The 25,632-nt window shown below is 46.4% G+C and overlaps 1 long non-coding RNA gene across 1 annotated transcript in view; it reads left to right on the top strand.

Moving 5' to 3' along the window:
• The window catches only part of LOC142301611 (uncharacterized), a 69,868-nt gene extending 54,645 nt beyond the window's left edge, over nucleotides 1-15,223 (top strand). The window contains exon 3 of the long non-coding RNA XR_012752845.1: nucleotides 15,163-15,223. This is a non-coding gene — a long non-coding RNA (uncharacterized LOC142301611). The remainder of the gene's footprint in view (nucleotides 1-15,162) is intronic.
• Nucleotides 15,224-25,632: the final 10,409 nt, after the last annotated feature.

Genomic DNA, 25,632 nt, shown 5'->3' with positions numbered 1-25,632 from the left:
TTCACTGGTGACCGCTAATCCCCCGAGTGACTGAAGTGTCCCCCCTTCTCTCATACTCACCGATCCCCGATCACCGGCGCTGCACGGCATTCACACTGCTCCAGCGGCTTTTCCTTTTTTGAAAAAGCCGGCCGCCCATTAAACAATCTCGTATTCCCTGCTTTCCCCGCCCACCGGCGCCTATGATTGGTTACAGTGAGACACGCCCCCACGCTGAGTGACAGCTGTGTCACTGCACCCAACCACAGCAGCCGGTGGGCGGGTCTATACTGTGCATTGAAATAAATAATTAAATAATTAAAAAAACTGCGTGAGGTCCCCCCCAATTTTAAAACCAGCCAGATAAAGCCATACGGCTGCAGGCTGGTATTCTCAGGATGGGGAGCTCCACGTTATGGGGAGCCCCCCAGCCTAACAATATCAGTCAGCAGCCGCCCAGAATTGCCGCATACATTAGATGCGACAGTTCTGGGACTGTACCCGGCTCTTCCCGATTTGCCCTGGTGCGTTGGCAAATCGGGGTAATAAGGAGTTATTGGCAGCCCATAGCTGCCAATAAGTCCTAGATTAATCATGTCAGGCGTCTATGAGACACCCTCCATGATTAATCTGTAAATTACAGTAAATAAACACACACCCGAAAAAATCCTTTATTAGAAATAAAAAACACAAACACATTCCCCAATTACCAATTTATTACCCACAACAAAGCCCTCCATGTCCGGCGTAATCCACGGTCCTCCAGCGTCGCGTCCAGCTCTGCTGCATGCAGGTGACAGGAGCAGCAGAAGACACAGCCGCTCCTGTCACCTCCACGCAGCTAATGAAGGCAATAGCACGATCAGCTGAGCTGTCACTGAGGTTACCTGGATCCAGCGGTGGATGCAGCGGTGGCCGCGGGTAACCTTAGTGACAGCTCAGCTGATCGCGCTACTCACCGCCGCTCCGGTCAGCTCCACGCAGCAAATGAGGTGAGTAGCGCAATCAGCTGAGCTGTCACTGAGGTTACCCGCGGCCACCGCTGCATCCACCGCTGGATCCAGGTAACCTCAGTGACAGCTCAGCCGATCACACGGCTGTCTTCATTAGGTGCGTGGAGGTGACCGGAGCGGCTGTGTCTTCTGCTGCTCCTGTCACCTGCATGCAGCAGAGCTGGATGCGACGCTGGAGGACCGTGGATTACGCCGGACATAGAGGGCTTTGTTGTGGGTAATAAATTGGTAATGAGGGAATGTGTTTGTGTTTTTTATTTCTAATAAAGGATTTTTCGGGTGTGTGTGTTTTTTAACTGTAATTTACAGATTAATCATGGAAGGTATCTCGGGGAGACGCCTGACATGATTAATCTAGGACTTATTGGCAGCTATGGGCTGCCATTAACTCCTTATTACCCCGATTTGCCAAGGCACCAGGGCAAATCGGGAAGAGCCGGGTACAGTCCCAGATCTGTCGCATCTAATGTATGCGGCAATTCTGGGCGTCTGCTGGCTGATATTGTTAGGCTGGGGGGCTCCCCATAACGTGGGGCTCCCCATCCTGAGAATACCAGCCTGCAGCCGTATGGCTTTATCTGGCTGGTATTAAAATAGGGGGGACCGCACGCCGGATTTTTTAATTATTTATGTACTTACACGGCACACAGACAGAGCCGCGCGGCATTAAATGAAGTCGGGTGAAGTTCACCTGCTTTTTTGACACGTCCCCAACGACCAGCTAGTCGCTCTGCAGGTCCGGATCGCTGTTAGGTCGTTGGCCAGGTCTGCCTGTTTGACAGCTCACCAGAGACTTTGTAGCGATCCCGGCTAGGTTGAGATCGCAGGTTGGATCGCTAGAAAGTCTCAGTGTGTAAACCCAGCTTTAGTGTGACATCTCACCAGTGACATCCTAGCAACTTACCAGCGATCCCTATCAGGTTGTATTGTTGTTGGGATCGCTGGTAAGTGTGACTGGGCCTTTAGGCACTGGGAAAATGTAAACATTTACTTTACTAAGCTTCAGATAAGTGTGACAAACTTCTTTCAAGACTGCTTCACCCTGGTTCTTATGTGGCATTTGTCCATCAAGAAACATGATGGTGGGGACACCCATAATAATAAGAAATAATTGACATTTATTTCCAACTATGAGAAAATATACAGTGCCTACAAGTAGTATTCAACTCCCTGCAGATTTAGCAGGTTTACACGTTCGGAATTAACTTGGCATTGTGACATTTGGACTGTAGATCAGCCTGGAAGTGTGAAATGCACTGCAGCAAAAAAGAATGTTATTTCTTTTTTTATTTTATTTTTTTTAAATTGTGAAAAGTTTATTCAGAGGGTCATTTATTATTCAACCCCTCAAACCACAAGAATTCTGTTTGGTTCCCCTAAAGTATTACAATGAGCTTCACATGTTTGGATTAATTATCTCTTTTTCCAGCCTTTTCTGACTAATTAAGACCCTCCCCAAACTTGTGAACAGCACTCATACTTGGTCAACATGGGAAAGACAAAGGAGCATTCCAAGGCCATCAGAGACAAGATCGTGGAGGGTCACAAGGCTGGCAAGGGGTACAAAACCCTTTCCAAGGAGTTGGGCCTACCTGTCTCCACTGTTGGGAGCATCATCCGGAAGTGGAAGGCTTATGGAACTACTGTTAGCCTTCCATGGCCTGGACAGCCTTTGAAAGTTTCCACCCGTGCCGAGGCCAGGCTTGTCCGAAGAGTCAAGGCTAACCCAAGGACAACAAGGAAGGAGCTCCGGGAAGATCTCATGGCAGTGGGGACATTGGTTTCAGTCAATACCATAAGTAACGTACTCCACCACAATGGTCTCCGTTCCAGACGAGCCCGTAAGGTACCTTTACTTTCAAAGCGTCATGTCAAGGCTCGTCTACAGTTTGCTCATGATCACTTGGAGGACTCTGAGACAGACTGGTTCAAGGTTCTCTGGTCTGATGAGACCAAGATCGAGATCTTTGGTGCCAACCACAAACGTGACGTTTGGAGACTGGATGGCACTGCATACGACCCCAAGAATACCATCCTTACAGTCAAGCATGGTGGTGGCAGCATCAAAGATGGATAGCACGGCCAACCTGGAGATTTTGGTCAAGAACCTCCGCTCCTCAATCAAGGATCGTCAATCAAATCAAATCAATGATGGGTCGTCATTTCATCTTCCAACAAGACAACGACCCAAAGCACACAGCCAAGAAAACCAAGGCATGGTTCAAGAGGGAAAAAATCAAGGTGTTGCAGTGGCCTAGTCAGTCTCCTGACCTTAACCCAATTGAAAACTTGTGGAAGGAGCTCAAGATTAAAGTCCACATGAGACACCCAAAGAACCTAGATAACTTGGAGAAGATCTGCATGGAGGAGTGGGCCAAGATAACTCCAGAGACCTGTGCCGGCCTGATCAGGTCTTATAAAAGACGATTATTAGCTGTAATTGCAAACAAGGGTTATTCCACAAAATATTAAACCTAGGGGTTGAATAATAATTGAGCCACACTTTTATGTTGAAAATTTATTAAAATTTAACTGAGCAACATAACTTGTTGGTTTGTAAGATTTATGCATCTGTTAATAAATCCTGCTCTTGTTTGAAGTTTGCAGGCTCTAACTTATTTGCATCTTATCAAACCTGCTAAATCTGCAGGGGGCTGAATACTACTTGTAGGCACTGTATAATATTACGTTCAATACTCAGATTTTTCTTCTCTAGAACTCTCTACCTGGATTAAAAAACATATCCAAGAAACTTCATTACCTTCCCTTGATAGCCTTGTTTCTGATGTGTCATGCCTCGGATTTGATCCGGCAATCTGTGGTCTATTTCTCTCTCCACTGAGCCACAGTCAGGTTCTGTTGCTTTCCTGGTTCTGAACACTTTTTATCTCTGTGTGGTCACTTTGTGTGTTCATTGCCTTTCTGCCAACAGGTGTTTCCTGTGCTGTGATTTGGTCTGCCCTATCACCCAGGGGGTGTGGCTATTTTTGGCTTCTCCAGGCTTCCATTCACAGCTGGAGGTATTTCTACAGTGCACTTTGCTTGGAATTACAGCCTGTTTGTCTTGTATTTCTCCTGGCAGATTATAACTTTGGTTTACTTTATTTTACTCTGCACCTTCCCTGGATTCTTAAGTTAGTACTTGGAACTCTCGATGGCCGCTTACGAAGCAAAGGTCCGAAAGGTCATATGGGTCATCCAGTTAGATTGATCTGTAAAATTGAAATAAGAGGCTATAGGTGTATCCTGTGCAACTAATTATCCTTAGATTTGTATTTTAAGGGCAAGATTCATCATGACATTTTGCACACCAGTCTTAATGAACAGGAACGATACAGTAAGGTGCACCTAATTCATTAAGAAGTGCATGACACTTTATGAAATAGGCACACCTTACAACTGACCAATTACATTGAGCAAATTTGATGAATTTTACTGATGGTTTTCCCTGCTTTAACAAAGCTAGCTGGGGTCATTGTAAAAACACCAAAAGTTGTACCATTTTTGTGCGACTTCGAGTTGCACAAAAATGTAACATTTTAAGATGCTTTACGCCAAGAATTGGGCTCAAAATGTTGGACCAAGGAGCAACCTCTGGGAACAAATGAGTCATGTAACTCCTTTATCCAAATAGTCTCTCCAGGAAAGGAGACAAACTCTAGTGCAGCGCCACCTATTGGAAGTAGCAATCCTAAAAGTCAAAAGTGGATTTATAACAATCATTTGCATATGACTTAGGGGTACTTTGTATACTGCGACATCGCTAGCCGATGCTAGCTATGGCGAGCGTGATAGTACCCGCCGCCGTCGCACATGCGATATCTTGTGATAGCTGCCGTAGCGAACATTATCGCTACGGCAGCTTCACACGCACTTACCTGCCCCGCGACGTTGCTCTGGCCGGCGACCCGCCTCCTTCCTAAGGGGGCGGTTCGTTCAGCATCACAGCGACGTCACAACAGCGTCACTGAACTGCCGCCCAATAGAAAAGGAGGGGAGGAGATGAGCGGCCGGAACATCCCGCCCACCTCCTTCCTTCCTCCTTTTCCGGTGGACGCAGGTAAGGAGATGTTTGTCGTTCCAGCGGCGTCACACATAGTGATCGTGCGGCATCACAGTGACATCACACGGCAGGCGGCCAATAGAAGCGGAGGGGCGGAGATGAGCGGGACTTAAACATCCCGCCCACCTCCTTCCTTCCGCATAGCCAGTGGAGGCAAGTAAGGAGAAGTTCCTCGCTCCTGCGGCTTCACACACAGCGATGTGTGCTGCCGCAGGAACGAGGAACAACATCGTACCTGTCGCTGCAGCGAAATTATGAAAATGACCGACACTACACAGATCACCGATTTACGACGCTTTTGCGATCGTTTATCGGTGCATCTAGGCTTTACACGTTACGACGTTGTTACTGGCACCGGATGTGCGCCACTTTCGATTTGACCCTGACAACATCGCAGTAGCGATGTCGTAACTTGCAAAGTACCCCTTAGGATTTATGCCAGATCAGAATCCCAATTTGCAGAAACGGTATTTCGGGGTGCTTGCCCGTCATCAGGGCAAAGTAGGGAGTGTCTGATCTGGCTAATGAGAAGCTATGTGGGGACCACAGGGGAACACTATTCTCCTTAAGTCACAAGTATACATGTACATTGCATTCATTTCCGTGGTAGCATGGCCATTGCAATATTTTACTTTATAGCCATTATGGTTTTGGTTTTTTTTACCTGATTTGCCTAAATAAACTAAGTAGATTGTTATAAAAGGATCACTTCAGAAATGGCTGCTCTTTTAGATCCCCGCAATCTAGGATCTATCAAGATATGCTTAGAATACAAATTAGAAATCTCAGGAGATTATGGCGGCCCCTATATATGGTCTATTCACAGAGAACTTTGTGCCAGCATTGCATTAAATAGTGAGAAAAGCTATAATTAGAGTATGAATTTGCATATAGCTGTTTTCATTCTCACTGCTTGCAAGTTTCTGTAATTCTGTCAATTTTAAAGATTCTGCTCTACTGAGAGAGAGAGCTAAATATAACATAGACGAAATGAAGTTGTTACATATCTGTGACCTAAGTACAAATATGTATGGCCTGTTGTTGGGAGCATGTGTCATCCCACTTAGTAGTATATATTATTTATATTTTATATTATTATATTTTATATTACGTTGAAGGTGCAGTGAATATAGTTCATAAGGGCTGACAGTGTAGTGGACAAGTGTGAAGACAATGTATCATATGAGAATCAGTTTGGAAGTCATTTTTTGTGCAAGTGTAGCGACCCTGAAACTTCAGTTGCTACAGGGTATTGCATCTCACTTAAGGTGCAGTACTCATCCCGGGTAAAGAAGAGGTTAACCACTGTTGTTCATCACTTACACAACAAACAGCTTAGTAGCCAGCCACTGGAACTGGGTTAGGGGTGGTCACCATAGCAGCATGTCTTCCCCAGCACTAGTGAGTCATCAGGAAGTTTGGGGCAGCATGAGGAAAGTTAGAGGACACACAGACTTTTACCTCAGAATAGTCTGGGACACAGAAGAACACGGCCGCTGAGGAGAGTGCTTTAGAGATTCCACAGTTAGGGCTGGCCCGACTGGAAGAAGCAGGAGATGACTAGCGGAGTTAGTGAGACACAGGAGCAACACGGTAGCTGGAGGTAGTGTTCAATAGCTCCCTCAGCACCAGCGCAGTTTAGGGTGCAGAGCCCTAGGGTGGTGTACACTCCACGTTGTGCCATCAGAATCTGCTGGAAAGGGGGATTTCATGTCCCATTGCCCACCACAGACATCCCGGGGCACAGGAGAATATAGAGTCAGGAGTCAAGACCACGGTCAGGCCCATAATTGATTTGTGCTCCCTGCGAATGGGGCGGGAACTAAGCCCAAGGACACTGGGGACCCCAAGCAGCTTCACACTATGGGGATCCACACTAGAGAATGCAAGAAGGAAGGTCTCACACTCCACAACACCGGTGTGGCCTCTGAACTACCCGGGATCGGCTGGGGTCCATCACGGCGGAAATCAGCACTCCGAGGGTGACGACTTAACAGTGAGTAAAAGACCTTGAACCGCCATCCCCATCATCCTCTCCTGGGGCCTGGTTTTACCTGTGGTGAGCCTAACCATCTGAGCTGCGACACCATAAGCCCCAGAGGACAGCACCCGCAGCAGCGGCTAATCCCTGGCCGCACACCACAGGTGGCGTCACGAGACAACTACTCCCAACATTCTAAACCCCTTCATCCTTATCTCCCCACCATCATCCATCCCTTCATGGATACCTCAGGGTCACGAAACCAGGCTGAGCTACTCGTGACATCCCCTGACTATCACCGGCCCACTCATGAGTATTCCCCAAGGCCCTGTGGGGTTCTCCACTTGGTGTCACGAACAGGATTCCGTACCCACAACAACGTGTACTGTGCGCCTAACTGACTGTATGTTTATGGACTGTGTGAAACGTTTATGGAGAAAAGGATTTCATGCCTGAGGCTGCAGGTACTGTGCGCTTAACGGACTGGACTGTACACTGGCGTCCATTGAAAAAAAAAACGAAAAAAAAACCAAGCGCCATGTGTACCCAAAAAGACTAGGGGCACCCGCCCTTCGTGGGTGGGATTGTAGTGTGCTGCGAAAAGCCGTGCCCGCCCCCTACAGCGACTAAGAAAAAACGACACTCACCAATAGAGCCGGGAGCCCCGCCTCCCCAGGAAGCAGGAAAGGCTGGGATAGTGGAAAGGACGGAATAGGTGCGAGCCATGGCGAGCGACGACCAGAGGAACCTGAGGCACAGGGTAAAAGCGATGTGCTCACCTGGTTGTCCAAAAGCAACTCCGGCGACGCGGCCCGCACTGAGACCGGCTGACATCTTGTCCCCAACCCTGGATGCCTGGAGTGCCCTCGGCTGCGGAATTGTGCGCATGAAGCGCAACAGAGAGGCATGTAAATATGAAAGTATTAAGGAGGTGTATATAATTAACAGACCTAGTAGCATTTGTAGAAAGTACTGAACGTTTTTTTTTTTCCTCTGCTTGACAAACTGGACATCTGGGCCACTGGGCTATGCGTGGCCAGGATTACCTTTGTAAATAATTAGCACCGGTTGTTCACCCTACCAAAATTGGCATGACCACAGGACTCAAAACCTGTCGTGCGTGCCCAAGCAATGAAGCGTGGTCAAGAATGCGCTGCCACATGCACAGAGCCTACGTTGGGGGTGGCAGGTCCCTCATATTGTATTAATGCTAATGTATTCCATGTTGCACTTGGTGGAAAAGGTGTACCGTTCCTTTTGCACCTGCCGCTGCTGATGACAAGTTTTATTGAAAATGTTTGCCTGTTTTATATGTGATAAGAATTTTCATGTTATTAATGTACAGATACAGAGTATTGGTATGCTACTTTTCCATGATCGTTTGCTGTTCTTTTCTCTACTGCTTTTCTATGCTTTGAGTGTAAAATGTATAAGGATTTTATAGGATGTATAGGAGTTATTATGTTTGCAACTTTTGAAGTGAAACTGCCTCCCATAAAGGGAAGATCGTTCATTTGTTTTTCTTCCTAACAAAATTTTGCGTTGTACCATGTATATTTTGTTGCAGCCCGAGAGTGCTGCGATTCGCTGTGGGGGAATATAGCGCCACCTGAGACTTCAGTCGCTACAGGGTATTGCATCTCACTTAAGGTGCAGTACTCATCCCGGGTAAAGAAGAGGTTAACCACTGTTGTTCATCACTTACACAACAAACAGCTTAGTAGCCAGCCACTGGAACTGGGTTAGGGGTGGTCACCATAGCAGCATGTCTTCCCCAGCACTAGTGAGTCATCAGGAAGTTTGGGGCAGCATGAGGAAAGTTAGAGGACACACAGACTTTTACCTCAGAATAGTCTGGGACACAGAAGAACACGGCCGCTGAGGAGAGTGCTTTAGAGATTCCACAGTTAGGGCTGGCCCGACTGGAAGAAGCAGGAGATGACTAGCGGAGTTAGTGAGACACAGGAGCAACACGGTAGCTGGAGGTAGTGTTCAATAGCTCCCTCAGCACCAGCGCAGTTTAGGGTGCAGAGCCCTAGGGTGGTGTACACTCCACGTTGTGCCATCAGAATCTGCTGGAAAGGGGGATTTCATGTCCCATTGCCCACCACAGACATCCCGGGGCACAGCAGAATATAGAGTCAGGAGTCAAGACCACGGTCAGGCCCATAATTGATTTGTGCTCCCTGCGAATGGGGCGGGAACTAAGCCCAAGGACACTGGGGACCCCAAGCAGCTTCACACTATGGGGATCCACACTAGAGAATGCAAGAAGGAAGGTCTCACACTCCACAACACCGGTGTGGCCTCTGAACTACCCGGGATCGGCTGGGGTCCATCACGGCGGAAATCAGCACTCCGAGGGTGACGACTTAACAGTGAGTAAAAGACCTTGAACCGCCATCCCCATCATCCTCTCCTGGGGCCTGGTTTTACCTGTGGTGAGCCTAACCATCTGAGCTGCGACACCATAAGCCCCAGAGGACAGCACCCGCAGCAGCGGCTAATCCCTGGCCGCACACCACAGGTGGCGTCACGAGACAACTACTCCCAACATTCTAAACCCCTTCATCCTTATCTCCCCACCATCATCCATCCCTTCATGGATACCTCAGGGTCACGAAACCAGGCTGAGCTACTCATGACATCCCCTGACTATCACCGGCCCACTCATGAGTATTCCCCAAGGCCCTGTGGGGTTCTCCACTTGGTGTCACGAACAGGATTCCGTACCCACAACAACGTGTACTGTGCGCCTAACTGACTGTATGTTTATGGACTGTGTGAAACGTTTATGGAGAAAAGGATTTCATGCCTGAGGCTGCAGGTACTGTGCGCTTAACGGACTGGACTGTACACTGGCGTCCATTGAAAAAAAAAACGAAAAAAAAACCAAGCGCCATGTGTACCCAAAAAGACTAGGGGCACCCGCCCTTCGTGGGTGGGATTGTAGTGTGCTGCGAAAAGCCGTGCCCGCCCCCTACAGCGACTAAGAAAAAACGACACTCACCAATAGAGCCGGGAGCCCCGCCTCCCCAGGAAGCAGGAAAGGCTGGGATAGTGGAAAGGACGGAATAGGTGCGAGCCATGGCGAGCGACGACCAGAGGAACCTGAGGCACAGGGTAAAAGCGATGTGCTCACCTGGTTGTCCAAAAGCAACTCCGGCGACGCGGCCCGCACTGAGACCGGCTGACATCTTGTCCCCAACCCTGGATGCCTGGAGTGCCCTCGGCTGCGGAATTGTGCGCATGAAGCGCAACAGAGAGGCATGTAAATATGAAAGTATTAAGGAGGTGTATATAATTAACAGACCTAGTAGCATTTGTAGAAAGTACTGAACGTTTTTTTTTTTCCTCTGCTTGACAAACTGGACATCTGGGCCACTGGGCTATGCGTGGCCAGGATTACCTTTGTAAATAATTAGCACCGGTTGTTCACCCTACCAAAATTGGCATGACCACAGGACTCAAAACCTGTCGTGCGTGCCCAAGCAATGAAGCGTGGTCAAGAATGCGCTGCCACATGCACAGAGCCTACGTTGGGGGTGGCAGGTCCCTCATATTGTATTAATGCTAATGTATTCCATGTTGCACTTGGTGGAAAAGGTGTACCGTTCCTTTTGCACCTGCCGCTGCTGATGACAAGTTTTATTGAAAATGTTTGCCTGTTTTATATGTGATAAGAATTTTCATGTTATTAATGTACAGATACAGAGTATTGGTATGCTACTTTTCCATGATCGTTTGCTGTTCTTTTCTCTACTGCTTTTCTATGCTTTGAGTGTAAAATGTATAAGGATTTTATAGGATGTATAGGAGTTATTATGTTTGCAACTTTTGAAGTGAAACTGCCTCCCATAAAGGGAAGATCGTTCATTTGTTTTTCTTCCTAACAAAATTTTGCGTTGTACCATGTATATTTTGTTGCAGCCCGAGAGTGCTGCGATTCGCTGTGGGGGAATATAGCGCCACCTGAGACTTCAGTCGCTACAGGGTATTGCATCTCACTTAAGGTGCAGTACTCATCCCGGGTAAAGAAGAGGTTAACCACTGTTGTTCATCACTTACACAACAAACAGCTTAATAGCCAGCCACTGGAACTAGGTTAGGGGTGGTCACCATTGCAATGGGACTTCCCCAGCATTAGTGAGTCATCAGGAAGATGGGGGCAGCATGAGGGAAGTTAGAGAACACACAGACTTTTACCTCAGAATAGTCTGGGACACAGAAGAAAAGGAAAAGGCGGAAGAATTAATTTCCAGTAAAGTTGAAGAATTAATTTTCAATACATTTATATATATATTATTATGCCCATTTTTGGCCAAAATAAAGGTTTTTCTTGTTCATCTCGTTTATACGTAATTTTGCAACCATTTCATGCAAAATCCAGACTTGATCGTTAAAAATAGAAGTGTTTTTTTTTTTTTTTTTTTTGTTTTGTTTTAAATCAGGGCATAAGAAAACATAAGAATTAGTCACTGCATTTGAAACTATTTTTATAAGCCCAAATTTTCCATATCCGTGTTATCTGTGAAAAATGATAGCGAGCAACTGTGAAAAAACTTCTGTTGTTTCCAATACCCCTCTGATATGTGTGCCCAATGACGGAAGCCAGGATTTGTAGTAAATTTGTGTGCCAGCCACCTCCCACGAGCCTTGATTTAGTGAGTGGCCTTTATAATGCACAGTACTATATAATTAAACTATCAATGGTACGTACAGAACTGCATCAATGACTTACGATAATATGCAGTTTGTCAACTACATAATGACAATATAGTTAGTTGGTAGTTGTGTCCTTCCATTCTTAACACAAAAGATCTTAGCATGATTTTGATACATACATAGAGTTTTATGTGAAGAAACACATTGTACATTTCCAGTTTTCACAAATTTTACGCTTAACGTTGTCAATCTGTTTCATGCTTTCACAACTCATTTCTAACTTTTCTATGGAAATAACAGGGTTGTGGATACATGACAAGACTCTAAAGTGAACAGGGTCATTAAGGGATTAGAACTAATTATATGTGTACATTTCTAGATGAGTGCATTTGAGATTTTGTGGAGCAATATATTTTTACCCAAGTGGATAGAAACTTTGCTTCTAAACTGCATCATCATCACATGCTAGGTCATGACATGTGTTGGGATACAAAGTGCAGATGAGAGTAGCTAGAGAGTATAATAGCTGAGACCACTGCTTTGCTGTCCAACCCATCCATTGATTGGTCTGCTAAGCAGCTTCTCTGTTTGACCGGTGTAACATGGCGGAGGGTATTTATCAAGAAACTGGTGTGAACCTGGATATTTGCTCTAAGTGTATTAGGGCATTCCAGGAAAAGGTTTACGGATAGCTAGAGATATGGACGGGTCTGGCTATCCACATATCTCCGCCCATGAGTTTGTCTCTTTTTTGTAAAATGGAGACTGTTGTTTGGCACACGGCAGAGTGGGTGAAGAGCAGTCTGTGTGATAGGTGCTGTACCCTGACAGACTCTGTGTGAGGAGATTGGAACATCTCCTGTGGGATCTTGGACTTTTTGTGTTCTGTTTGGGACTTTATGCTGAAAAGGGTTGTTTTGCTTCTGTGGAGTAATAAATCTGCTGAACTTTTAAATGAAAAAGTGTTCCTGTTGCTACCTCAACAAGCAAGCTGAGTGAGTACCTTCACCACAATTGGTGGAGAATGCGGGCATCGATCCAGGTGGAGCTGTGGGAGCTAAATACCCATGAATGAGCAGCACATTCAGATGAAATGGAGCAGGTCGGTGTGCAGCAGCAGCAGGGAATCGGCAGCTCGAAATGCAAGGAGGTCCAGTGTCACCGGCAGCAGCAGCAGCCAAAGGTACCAGGAGGCCCAGCAACAGTAGCGGGAGCAGCAGCGGCAGGCAACCGACACCTGGAGGTGCCTGGAGGTCCAGTGGAAACAGCAGGAGCATCTTGTGACTGCAATTGCGGGAGCTAGTGGAGCATCTTGAGGAGGCAGCAATGGTCCAGTTAGTGCAATCCTTTTTGGGGCCAGTACAGTCGCAGACTGCCCAGGAAGATGCTTTGGGGCCCATGACGTTGGTGTAGACCAGGCCTTACTGCATCCAATTATAATAGGCTGGAACTCTAAATTATTTTTGGATTTGTGGAGAGAAAGGAAGTGTCCGGTTCCTTGTGGAAAAGCCGGAAAGGCCCAAAGGTGTTCTGTTTGGGACTTTATACTGGAAAGGGTTGTTTTGTTTATGCACTGCTGGAGCAGTTTATGAAGGCGTAATAAACCTACTGAACTTTTAAATGAAAGCGTTCCTGTTTCTACCTCAACCAGGAAGCTGAGTGAGTACCTCCATCACAGCGGTCAGCTAATCCTTTTGTTTAGCCAGTGTTCCTGTCTGGAAGATCAGCTGGCTATCCGGCCCCAGTTTCTCTCTCTTTGGCCTCCTTCACATGTCAGTGATTCTGGTACGCATTTTACTGTGTTTATATGTACCAGAATCACAGACATACGCAGACCCATTAAAATCAATAAGTCGGTGCACACATCAGTGATTTCTCACTGACCGTGTTTCCATGCAGCACACATGTGTGTCCGTGTGTTCCACATGGAGACATGTCCACTTTTCTTCAGCAGCACTGATGTCACACGGACCACACACTGATGTAATCTGTGTAACACATACCGGAGAAAACATGTATCTTTGTAATAAAATTGTTTTTATACTCACTTGTCTCCAGCAATGCTGTCCCCGGCCGCTGCTTACAGGCCAGCTAATTATGCTTATGAATATTCAGTGCACCGCAACCCAAAAGCAGCAGTGAGACAGCAACGACCAGAGACAGGAGAGCCAGAGACATCAGCACCACGGACAGCAGGCGTGTGGACAGGTGAGTATAAGTGCTGATCTCCATGTGCTATCACGGATAGCACAAAGAGAACACACGTGTGCCAAAATCACGGCACATGGATGGCCATATGTGTCTTTAACACATCAGTGAAAACTTTGTGTGTTTTTCACTGATGTGTCAAAAAGGCCTTTAGGATAGGCCATCAATGTTGAATCGGCTAGAGTTCGACACCTGGCACCCCCACTGATTAGCTGTTCCCGACACCAGGAGCAACCAGAACTACTCAGTTGCAGAGCTGCAAAGCTACAAGTGCATCTCAATAAATTAGAGTATCATTTAAAAGTTAATTCATTTCAGTAATTTAATACAAAAAGGGAAACGAATATATTATATAGAGTCATTAAACACAGAGGGATCTATTTCTATATATTATATAGTCATTACACACAGTGATCTATTCCTATATATTATATAGAGTTATTACACACAGAGGGATCTATTAATATATATTACATAGAGTCATTACACACAGCGGGATCTATTCCTATATATTATATAGTGATTACACACAGAGGGATCGATTTCTATATATTATATAGAGTCATTACACACAGAGGGATCTATTCCTATAGATTACATAGAGTCATTATACACAGAGTGATCTATTTCTATATATTACAGAGTCATTACACACAGAGGGATCTATTCCTATATATTACATAGCCATTACACACAGAGGGATCTATTCCTATATATTACATAGAGTCATTACACACAGAGTGATCTATTTCAAGTGTTTATTTACAGCCAATGAAAACCCAAAAGTCCCCCAGTGGCAAGTTTAAAAAGTTCCAAAAAAACTTTGACATCATATTATTTTATACACTAATAAATTAACTTTTTCTTACATAAAGTCCAAAAATTCTAAAAAAAAAATTCTCACACCTTCCCTTAAAATTACATATTTGAACCCTCCATCCTTAGGGAAAGGCCTTGGGGCAGTTTGTCAGTTTATTTGATGATATTTATTTGATAAATAATGATAATGTTATTGTCGCTGCTATTTCAATAGGAATATGTAGCACTCTTATTGCACGCAGTTACTGAGCATTATTTACTGTGTTCCTGCTCGATACGTCGCCTGGCTGCTCCTATAGAACATCTGGATCAATATGTAATGATTTAGGTTATTTACAGACACATTACACACTGTTCAGAATTGAAAGAACATTGGCAAATAAATTCTGTTCCCTATGCAATTTTCACATTAACAATCCTGTTTATCTTTTTAGTTCGCATTTAGAGTTGTCGTTTACCGGCGAACCCGCGGTTCTCCTTATTAAGGATGACACGTGAGTATCACATGTACCAATATTTTGTTATATATCTTTCACGATCATGTTAACAACAATTAACAGATTCAGTAAACAGTTTGATCCAGTTAGGACTAATAACACCAGTGACGTCACGAGTTCTTAATTATACGCTTCTCATAGCGTATGATGGGCGATAATCAATATGCAACTAATACACGAAGAAAGCAATAGCAGGCATTGTACACAACTACAGTCTCATGATTTCCACAGTGATGTTTGTTTCATGGTCTCTAAAAGAGGTACCGTATTTTTCGCTTTATAAGACGCACTTTTTTTACCCCAAAATTGTGGGGAAAATAGGGGTGCGTCTTACAAAGTGAATGTAACTTACCGGGCAGTGATGCAGCGGTGGAGTGAGTCACAAGAGGCTGGTGCTGGTGCTGGTGCTGCCGCTGGAGCGGAGGCGGCCGCCATGGATCCCCCGGCAATCGGCTCTGGTGGCGGTGGCGGCCGCCATGGATCCCCTGCAATCGCTGCGGTGGCGGCCGCCATGGATCCTGCGGCAATCGGCTGCGGTGGCGGCCGCCATGGATCCCCCGGCAATCGGCTGCGGTGGCGGCCGCCATGGATCCCCCGGCAATCGGCTGCGGTGGCGGCCGCGGCCGCCATGGATCCCCCGGCAATCGCTGCGGTGGCGGCCGCCATAGCCGAAATCTTTATCTGCGCCTGCGCTGCCGCCAACGCGACTTCCGGAAAATGGCGGAGGTGACGCAGGCGCAGATGGAGACCTCAGAGAAGCGAGATCTCTATCTGCGCATGCGCTGCCTTCCGTAGCCATTTTCCTGAAGTCCATCGCGTCAGAGGCTACGCAGGCGCAGATAGAGATCGCGGCTCTCGAAGATCGCGATCTGCGCATGCGCGGGCTGCATTTTAGATCTCCGCAGCAGACGGAGACTATCATAAGAAAGAGGAGAGAGAGAAGAACGATTCTCCCTCTCCTCGCTAGGGCTGGATGCTGATTGGTGGAGACAACTTCTGCAGAGCTGCCTCCACCAATCAGTGATCTGAGCCTGACAAAGTGTTGTCAGTTGAACGAAGAGTCCTAATAGGTGAGCAAAAAACACTGAAGGGGAACACAACCCCCATCATCATCCTTCAGAATATACTGTATCAATCGGTGTATTCTGAAGGATGATGGGGGCTGTAGTCCTTTATTGTAAACACTCCAGGGAGGGACTAATGTAGTGGCCAAAGTGTAAATGTAACTACAACCCCCCTCATCTTTCAGAATACAGCCATGTATGGTATACAGTACATGGGTGTATTCCTAAGGATGAGGGGGGTGGTAGTCCCAGATCCCCATAAAAGTGCATCATGCAGGTCCCCCATAGCCGTGTCATCCACGGATCCCACATAACAGTGCATCATCCACAGGTCCCCATAATAGTGCGTCATCCACAGGTCCCCCATAATAGTGCGTCATCCACATGTCCCCCATAATAGTGAGTCATCCACATGTCCCCCATAATAGTGCGCCATCCACAGGTCCCCCATAGCAGTGCGTTATCCACAGATCCCCCACAGCAGTGTCATCCACAGGTCCCTCATAATAGTGAGTCATCCACATGTCCCCCATAATAGTGCGCCATCCACAGGTCCCCCATAGCAGTGCGTTATCCACAGATCCCCCACAGCAGTGTCATCCACAGGTCCCTCATAATAGTGCGCCATCCACAGGTCCCCCATAGCAGTGCATTATCCACAGATCCCCCACAGCAGTGTCATCCACAGGTTCCCCATAGCAGTGCGTCATCCACATGTCCCCCATAATAGTGCGTCATCCACAGGTCCCCCATAATAGTGCGTCATCCACATGTCCCCCATAATAGTGCGTCATCCACAGGTCCCCCATAATACAACAATGCTGCTATTGACTCCTGTTGAGTCTAAATTGTTAAAATAATGTTCTTTTAATTTTACTAAAATATTCTAGCACACTATTTGGCTCAATTTTTTTTTTTTTAATTTTCCTCCTCCAAAACCTAGGTGCGTCTTATAATCAGGTGCGTCTTATAAAGCGAAAAATACGGTAATATTATTAGTTAAAGGGGTAAAGATGAGCTGGTATGTTGGTTATAAGCACCTCAGTCCCCCAAAGATTTCACACTTTCACCATTTGTGGTCTACCATAGGTAGAACATCTGAATATTAAGGCTATATTCACCCTATGGGAATGTGCAAATGGTGCTTTTACAAGGCTGTAACAGATCCACTGGTGGACCCATTTCTGGAAATGCCTCTTCTTTGGGTATGTGCACACTTAGATTTTTTGCAGAGATTTCGTAGCAGAAATGGAGGAGAAATTCCAAGTATTTGAGGAGGATCTGGACAGTTTCTACTAAATTTCTGATCCAAAACATCCTAAATCAAAACAAAATGTGTACACACACCCTTTTAGGAGTTTTTGGGGGAGACTTTTGTTACCTAATGTGTTTTAAAAGAGTTTTTGAACAGTTTTTTTTCTTTTGTCAATTATTTTTTAAGCCTTTTGAGCTCATTGCCTAATTTGAAGCAGTTTCCATCAGCTTCAAAGAAGTGGGATGTACTTTCTTTTTTTCCCACTTGGCATTTATCAAAATCTGAAGTGTAAAAAAAATATCAAAAGGCAATATATGAAAAGCAAAGTGGTTTTACAGTAGAAATGAATAGGAGGAGTCTTTCAAGTAATTTCTGAGCAATTTTTCAGGCGTTGTTTGGAGTGGACCTGCTTTACATTTTTTTCAATCTTCTACAAATCTTCTTGGCTCCTTGGAATTTGCTTAGGATTTAATGAGAAAACATCAAGACATTTTTACAGGTTTGTCAATCTATAGCCACAAGAACATTAGTGAGGTCCCCACTGATCTTTAGTATATCGCTGCATTTGGCTGTTGATATTCTTACACCCAAGGTGGTCTTCATACTCATCAAAGAAGGCAATACACATTAAACCATCAATTCTAGCAATTGTTCCTATAATCTCCTCCTTTCATTCAATCCCTTTCATCATACTGACAAACAAAAAAAGTATATAAAAAGCGATCAAATAGTCATATGTAAAAAAAATGGTAGAAATAAAAATGCCAAACCGTCCCGCAAAAAAGGTGCCCTAATATGGCTCATGCCAGAAAAAAAATAAAAAAGTTACAGCTCTCAAAATATGGGAATGCAAAAATAAATACATTTTTATAAAATATAGATTTTAGTGTGTGAAAGTAGGAAAACATAAAAGCTATATAAATAATCTGAAGAAGTGATCAAAACATGTTATGTTCCCCAAAATAATACCAAAAAAATCTCCAACTCATTGAGCAAAAAATAAGCCCTTATACAGCCCTGTTTGCCAAAAAAATAAAAAGTTACAGCTCTCAGAATATGGCTTCTTCCTCCTCTGTTATGTTTGATACTTCCTTTTCCAGCACAGAAATAAAACAAAACGAAAGGAAGTTGTCACTGGGCTCCTGATGGTGGATGTAGACATTCTGGAGTGAATCACAATTAGTCGCACACAAATAGAGCTGACAGTTTCATTCAGCAGTAACAGCAGGGGCTGATAGCTAGTGAAGTGCTGCGATCTGCATATATTTCAAAAGCAAAGGGTATAGGTAATCCAATTGCTGAAATACGCTAAAAATTGCATAACAAACACAGTGACAGGGCTGTACTAGCTATTTGGCAACCGCCAGGTGGGCTTGCATCTACCCTGGCTGCTCTGACACTTAGTATCTCCCTAAGTACTCCCTAACAGGCTGCAGCTTTGCATGATGAACTTTGTAGTAATAGCACACAGTAAGCCTGGGGAAGGGAAGAGATGGATGTAAACAGTTTGGCTGCTGCTGCAGGCACCATGTGATGCTATCTGCATGATAAAAACTTTATATTACTATAATAAGATTATGGATGGATTTAGTGGCACATGACTGATGAATTAAATGAGTTAAGGGTACTTCTCACATAGCGAGATCACTGCTGAGTCACAGGTTTTCTGATGTACCAGTGACCTCATCAGCGATCTCGCTGTGTGTGACATTAAGCAGCGACCTGGCCCCTGCTGTGAAATCGCTGATCGTTACACACTGCTCTGGTTCATTTTTTGCTCGCTGCTCTCCCTCTGTGAAGCACACGTCGCTGTGTTTGACAGCGAGAGAGCAACAATCTGAATGTGCAGGGAGCAGGGAGCTGGCTTCTGACAGCTGCGGACGCTGGTAACCAAGGTACACATCGGGTAACTAAGCGAAGCGTTTTGCTTGATTACCCAATATTTACCTTGGTTACTAGCATACACCACTCTCAGGCTGCCAGTACTGGCTCCCTAAATACGTAGCCAGAGTACACATCGGGTAACTAAGCGAAGTGCTTTGCTTAGTAACCCGATGTGTACCCTGGCTACGAGTGCAGGGAGCCTGCGCTAAGCAGTGTGCGCTGGTAACCAAGGTAAATATCGGGTAACCAAGCAAAGCATTTTGCTTAGTTACCGATATTTACCTTGGTTACCAAGCGCAGCATCGTTTCCACGAGTCGCTGCTGGCTGGTGGCTGGTCACTGGTCGCTGGTGAGATCTGACTGATTGACAGCTCACCAGCAACCATGTAGCGACGCACCAGCGATCCTGACCAGGTCGTATCGTGGTCGGAGTCTCTGGTACGTCGTTTAGTGAGACGGTACCCTTAGAGTAGTGGATAACATCTTTAAGAACTATCTTCAGTGTAAAGAGCAAACAGTCCTGGAAGTGAACTTATGGCCTCACAGAGCCCTGATCTAAACATTGTTGAAGGTGTGTAGGATTACATAGATTGAATTATTAGTGTAAGGCGGGCTTTACACGTTGCGACATCGCTAGCAATTGCTAGCGATGTCCAGCGCGATAGCACCCGCCCCGTCGCACATGCGACATGTGGTGATTGCTGCCGTAGCGAACATTATCGCTACGCAGCTTCACATGCACATACCTGCTCGGCGACGTCGCTGTGACTGCCGAACTATCCCTCCTTCAAGGGGGAGGTGCGTTCAGCATCACAGCGACGTCACCGCGACGTCACTATTCAGCTGGCCAATAGAAGCGGAGGGGCGGAGATGAGCGGGGCATAACATCCCGCCCACCTTCTCCCTTCCGTATTGCCATCGGGACTCAGGTAAGGTGATGTTTGCCGCTCCTGCGGGTTTACACACAGCGATGTGTGGAGTTGCAGGAATAACAAACAACATCGTACCAGCGGTCGACCCGACATTATGAAAATGAACGATGCTACACAGATCACCGATTTTCGACGATCTTGAGATCGTTTATCGTCGCACCTAGGATTTACACGTTGCGATGTCGCTAAAGGTGCTGGATGTGCGTCACTAACGACTAGAGTTGAGCGATGTTCGAGGTTCGCCAATTTCATGTTCGAGTGATTTTGGGGGGTGCTCGAGATCGAACTAGAACTCGAGCTTTTTGCTAAAAGCTCGACAGTTCGAGTAGCGTTCGAGAACGGTTCGATCACCAAAAAGCCTAGTTAGTTACTAGCTGGCTTTTCAATGTAATAGTGTGAGTCACTGTGATTCACGCTATTATCAAATTTCAGCGTATAGTTTGCGGGGGGGACGCGTTTTAGATCTGTGCTCCTGCTGAGTGCTGAGAGAATGCCGATCGCCTTTTTTTTTTTTTTTTTCCCCTAACCGCGCGTGCAGTGGGGCGGGCTAGGATGTCAGCCAATCATAGAGACACACACAGCTAAGTGGATTTTTGCCAGACAAGCAAGGGCATGTGTCATAGGCTGTGCATGTCACATGTCCTTGCCTTATAAGATACGGCCATTTTCCCCTTCGCCGCCATTATCTGCCTTCTGTGTGTGGGTGACAGTCACCGCTCACGCTGCTGCTGCCGCTCCTGCCGTGTACGCTATAGACATAGTGCAATCTACACAGCGCTTTATTAGGGACTGCTGGTTATTTCAGCCCTTTTCAGGGCTGATTTACAGGCGTTCATAGCCATAGCTGCTAGGCAGGTCCGTGCAAACGCTGTGTAGGGCTTTAGATAACAGCGTCTGGCTACCTCAGGTCAGGAAATTCCTTGCTGCATTTTTTCATTAGAAGGGATATAAAGTGAGGCTTCCTTTCCTGTTCTGGTACCCACAGAACCCGGGCACTCTACCCACCTGCCTAGTTTTGCCACACTATTTTATTTGCCCAAAGAGCTGACACTTTTTGTGCCATCCTAAAAGTGTCTGGAATACTAAGTTAGTGTTCCTTTCGTGTCCTGGTACCCACATAACCCAGGCACTGTACCCACCTGCCCAGTTTTGCCACGCTATTCTAATTGCAAACTGTGCTGCCACTGTTAGGGGCATACAAAAATTGTCTGTGATAGTGTTAATTCTTCAGCTGTCAATAAAGCTAGACCACCTCTGCATTGTACACAGCTGTCTATTTTTGCTACGCAATTCTAATTGCAAACTGTGCTGCCACTGTTAGGGCCATACTAAAATTGACTGGGATTGTCAGTGTTGTTTCTTCAGCTGTCAATAAAGCTAAACCACCTCTGCAATCTACACCACCTCTCCATTTTTGCTACCACATTGCGAGTGTCCAATCTTGTCGCTAACAAAATGAGTGGCAAAAGGACAGATGCTGGTGGAAAGGGGAACAGGCATGTTGGAAAAGGAAAAAAAGTTTGTGTCCGTGGGGAAGGTGGGAAAGCTACATTAACATTTGTTGAAGATAGGCCATCTTCCAGCAAAAGTAAGATGTCTACTACTTTCCGTGGACAATCTGATGTGCTCCCTTTTTTACGGAACCCAACAACTATAACAAAGGTAGATGATGCACAAAAAAAGGACATGCTTGAATGGATCTCAAGTGCTCCAACAAGTGGCCTCTCGTCCACCTACACTTCAACATCCAAAAAACAACAGTCCTCTTAGTTGTCATCCCAATCGCACTTGCTTTCTCCCAGCTCTCAAGTCTCCACCCGCCCTGCAGAGTATGGTGTAACAGAGATTGCTGAGTCTGCAGAGTTTTTCAGTCACACTATAGCCTGGGAATCAAAGGTCTGCTCCCAAGCTACAGTGAGTACAGACCAGGAAATGGTCTGCAGTGATGCCTAGAAGCTTTGTGAGTCAGATTCAGGCTCTGATGACCAAGTTTCTGAGCATAATGTAGACCCTCATTCCCAAACTGTAACACCTGTTGGTGGAGACAATGAGGAACATACTGATGACGATGAGACGCAGATACCAGATTGGGATGACAACTTAACTATTCAGTCAGGGCAGGAAGAGGTTAGATCTGAGGGCGAGGGGAGTGCAAACACAACGCTTGATGATGAAGTTCTAGATCCCACTTACTGTCAACCCACAGTCAGGCACTCGAGGAGGTCACCAGAGGCGGTGGAGGAGGATGCAACTGACGAAGTTACCTTGCGCCTTCCTGGACAGAGTCGGAGTACTGGAAGCACGTCAACAACTGCATCCTCGGCCACAACTCTGCCTCTGAGCACAAGTCGGGGTGGCTCTGCAGGCAGATCGCATGGGCTTTAAACCTTGCCTAGCCTGGTCCTTTTTTAACCTTGCATATGATCTCCCAAATCATGTGATCTGTAAAATGTGTTGGCAATCTATAAGTAGAGGCCAAAACCTCACCAGTTTGACAACTTCTTCCATGAATCACATGAATAACAAGCATAAGTGTTATGATCCGGAACCATGGAAGACCACCACAAATCATTGGCAAAAAGGTGACAAGAGCATTGGCAACTAATCTGGCCGCCATCCCCTTACTAATCAACACAACTAGAAGTAGCCGAGGGGTGAACTAACATCCTGTGCACCGTGAACCCAGCCGGAGAACTAACTATCCTAAAGGTAGGAAAGATGAATAACTCTCTGCCTCAGAAAATAGACAAGAATAGCAAGCCCCCCACATTTAAAGACTGTGGTGATATAGGAAAAACACAATACACAGGTAGATGACAGGATTAGCAAAAGGTGAGGCCCCCGCTGACTAAAATAGGAAAGGACAGGAAAGGAACTGATGGTAGCCAGAGAAAAACCCTGCAAAATACCAACTTCCTGATAGTACAAAAAAGGCCCTCAGATCGCTCGATCTGAACTCCGTCCTATACCAGGTGCCCTTGTCATACCAATGAACAGAAAACAAGAATTATAACAAATTCAACAAGCCATAAACACATGGACCCAAAGGAGCTATACTCCACACAGAACTGCAGGGAGTTCCTCAACAATCCACTGAGGGGGAAAATCCCTGGAAGGAAATAAACTGAAACCAACCACAACAAATGACAAACCCAGATAAGCAAAAGAACCAGACAATAAATAAAGAGCAAGAACTTATCTGGAGTGGATGTGGTGTAGAGCAGGATTAAGCAGGCTAGAGATACAAAGAACAACTGACATCCGGCAACAGCCTGCAATCAGACCAGGACTTAAATAGGCAGAGAGTTAGGAAAGGAAACACCCACTGCACAACACACCTGGTCTCTATCCAAACCCTTCCTGGCCACCAGAGGGAGCCTCCCAGCAGCCAAGACATAACTAACATTTACAACACATAAGTCCCAGTGGGAAGCTCACCGTGCTGCAATGCGGCCTAGCGGAGCGGGCTAAACACCGTCTGCCCCTTCAAGTTCCTCCGCACGCTCTTCATCTATGACTGTGGGGACAGCTGTCACACCTGTTTTTCCACGCAAACCTTCCACCACTTTAACCGCAACATGCAGTTTGCTTGGTAGGTCGTCAGTTGGTTTGGAAGGGGAAACAAGTGCTGGTGTAGAGCTCTCTCAGACATCGAGAGTACCATCTTTGGATGAAGGCAACATCGTGTATCCACCTGCACTTTCCTCACAGACCTGCAGTTTTCCAGGGACACCCTACTCAACACCGTCTACACACAGCAGCCAGATCTCGGTCCCTCAGATGTCAACAAATAAAAGGCCATTTCCTCTGAGCCATGACAAAGCTAAGAGGTTGACTTTATCCCTCTGTAAGCTCTTGGCTACCGAAATGCTGCCTTTCCACCTGGTGGACACAGAGGATTTTCGAGACATTATGTCCGTCGCAGTGCCCCAATACCAGATGCCCAGTCGCCACTACTCCAAGAAAGGTGTGCCTGCGCTACACCAGCATGTCGCACACAACATCACCGCTTCCTTGAGAAACTCTGTGTGTGACAGGGTGCATTTCACCACCGATACTTGGACCAGTAAGCATGGACAGGGACGTTACATGTCACTGACTGGGCACTGGGTAACTATGTTGATAGATGGAGAAGGGTCTGCTGAACAAGTCTTGCCGTCCCCAAGACTTGTGCGTCAATCCTCTGTATGTCGAAGTTCCTCCACTGCTTCTGCCTCCTCAACCTTGTCTGGGTCCTCCACCTCCGCCCCAAGCCTGCCTGGTAAGGCCATCCGCGTTGTAACTGCGCACAAGGAATCCCGCACACCTCCTTACTATGCTGGGAGCAGAGCTGAACGGCATCAGGCGGTCTTTACCTTGAAATGTCTTGGAAATAAGAGTCACACAGCGAAGGAGTTGAGGTCATCTCTTGCGAGCAAGTTTCGTAAATGGTTGTCTCCACTCAACCTGCAGCCAGGGAAGGCCATGTGCGACAATGCTGCAAACCTGGGTGCGGCCCTACACCTGGGCAAGGTGACACATGTGCCTTGTATGGCTCACGTGTTGAACCTTGTTGTACAGCAATCTTTAACCCACTATCCCGGCCTAGATGGGCTTCTGCACAGGGCACGGTCACTCTCTGCTCACTTCCGCCGTTCAACCGCCGCAGCTGACCGACTTGCATCGCTCCAGAAGTCTTTCGGCCTGCTAGTTCATCGCCTGAAATGCGATGTGCTGACACGCTGGAATTCGACTCTCCACATGTTACAGCGACTGTGGCAGCACCGCCGAGCACTGGTGCAATACGTTATGACGTATAGCATGGGCCAACGAGATGCAGAGGTGGGGCAAATCACGCTGCTAGAGTGGTGTCAGATCAAGGACCTATGCACCCTTCTGCACAGTTTCGACATGGCGACGAATATGTTTAGCGCTGACAATGCCATTATCAGCATGACAATTCCAGTCATTTACATGCTGGAGCACACGCTAAACACTATTCGTAGTCAAGGGGTGGGACAAGACGAAGGGGAGGAAATACAGGAGGATTCATATGCGCAAGGGATACCAACATCTACAAGGTCCAGACGTTCATCATCACCAAGTCGGCAGGCATGGGACGGTGGGGGAGAGGAATTAACAAGGGCGAATGGTAGCAGCCGAAATGTTGAGGAAGGTGCAGGAGACCAGGAAGAAATGGAGGACGAACTATTGATGGGCATGGAAGACTCAGCAGATGAGGGAGACCTTGGTCAAATTTCGGTTGAACGAGGTTGGGGGGAGATGTCAGAGG

The sequence above is a fragment of the Anomaloglossus baeobatrachus genome, chromosome 1 (genome assembly GCF_048569485.1).
Source record: "Anomaloglossus baeobatrachus isolate aAnoBae1 chromosome 1, aAnoBae1.hap1, whole genome shotgun sequence".
Taxonomy (NCBI): domain Eukaryota; kingdom Metazoa; phylum Chordata; class Amphibia; order Anura; family Aromobatidae; genus Anomaloglossus; species Anomaloglossus baeobatrachus.
The sequence above is the reverse complement of the archived record's forward strand: the minus strand, read 5'-3'. Positions and strand labels throughout refer to the sequence as shown.